Source organism: Asparagus officinalis, chromosome 6 (genome assembly GCF_001876935.1).
Source record: "Asparagus officinalis chromosome 6, Aspof.V1, whole genome shotgun sequence".
Lineage (NCBI taxonomy): Eukaryota > Viridiplantae > Streptophyta > Magnoliopsida > Asparagales > Asparagaceae > Asparagus > Asparagus officinalis.
The window spans coordinates 70454466-70456371 of NC_033799.1; positions in this window are offsets into that span (position 1 = coordinate 70454466).

The following is a 1906-nucleotide window of genomic DNA, read 5'->3' on the forward strand; positions in this document are numbered from 1 at the left end:
ATAGCTGCTGTTTATGTCTAGGTGCAGGTCCTGAAGATCGAGATCACCTATTTTTTGACTGTGTGTATTCTCAGAATGTATGGAACAGTGTTATGTGTTGGCTCAAGTTTAAATGGAGATCTTGTAGTTGGAGCTACCTATTGGATTGGTTCAACAATTCCTTAAGAGGCAGAGGATTCAAGAAGGGGATCAAGAGGATGGTTTTTTCGGTTACTCTTTACAAAATATGGTGTGAGAGAAATGCCAGGATTTTCTCACAGACTTCAAAAGGGTTTGAACAGCTAGTAAATGAGATTAAGATAGACATATTGATCCCAATCCTAAATAGTCCTATTCAATCTGAAAACAGGGATTGGATTAATTCTTTGTAGATATTGACTTGTTTAGTGGGGTTATCACTAGGCTGTAAGTATTTTCATTGTTTTTAGATTTCTCAAATATGAGAATCTAGATGTACATAACTCTCATTTTGGTTTGAATGAAATAAAATTCTCATTGACCAAAAAAAAACTCATGTGTGAGTCGTGAATTTTTGCTCATAAGGCATTCAAGGCATATGAAAAAGGTGAACAACTCCTAATTGGAGTTTAGTGATAAAATGACTCATGTGAAAGATTGCATATATGTAAATTATTTATTTGGTCAAATTCAAATGGTCGGTGTTAAAAACACCCAATTAATAGTTAAACATGTCCAATTCTTAAATACCAAGGTGTGTTTTAAGTTTGAGGAAGCAAGTATAATATATGAATAAGATATGGTGTCATAAAACACATTAAAAAGTCAGTGAAAAACTGTGCACGTTGCAGGCTACTGAAATTGTAAAACTCGGCGTCAGAAATAAGGCCAGGTGGCCACTCAAATTTAGCTAGGCACCTCTGAGAAAAAGTTGCAAAATCACATTTTTATCGAAATCGAGATTAGGAGGCAAGATCAAGAACCTAGTCATCATCAATATATTTTGACATTGTTTCCTTATCATTTCTTTTTTGGTCAATGAAAAAATTTTATTTCACTCACCAAAGTGTAAACGTTTTGTACATCAAGACTCTCAAAAGAATTGAGGTATCAAACTGAACATTTTAAAATAGAAAATAGACAGACAGTGGAACTAAAAGTATCAAAACTGATTTGCCTGATACTGTTACAAGAGCCAGTTATAAGCTTCTTCAGGCAATGAGCTATTAAGTGAGATGGTCCAAGTATCAACTTTTATGGCCTTGATCAGCTGCTCTACACTTTTGACTTCCTCCTTGAAGATCCTAGCATTCCTCTCTCTCCAAATGTTGTAGATTGTAGCCGTGAGTGCTAGTCTTTTACATCTCTGTTTGCTTCCTTTTCCCCTTAACCTGAAAGTATACCAGTTCATGAGCATATGTCAATCCGCTGATTTCCACTTGAATTTAAGCCACTCCATAATGCCATTCCACACACAACTGGAGAAGTTGCAGTCAAAAAATAAGTGATTCCTGCTCTCAGCTACTGCACCTTCACACAATAAACACTGATTTGATTGGATGATTCCTCTCTTGTGCAATCTATCCTGAGTAAGGAGTTTATCTTGAATGGCCAGCCACATAATGAAAGAATGTTTGGGAAAGTTTAACTTTTCCCAAACAGTATCATGCCAGACTACCTTTGAACCTGGTTTTAGAGCATTATACAGAGCAGAGATGTGGACTTTGGAGTTTACATAGCAAGAGCTAATTAGATTCTTCAAGTTCTCAACTCCACCCAATAAGTTCACAGCATTGTCTCTAGTCTTGATTAATTGCTTCCATAACCGAGAGTCACCAGCTTTAATCTTAACATGCCAGATATCATTATCCTTAAGATAAGTGCCATGAACCCATTTTATCCATAATGACTCCTCTCTTAACATGCCAGATATCATTATCCTTAAGAT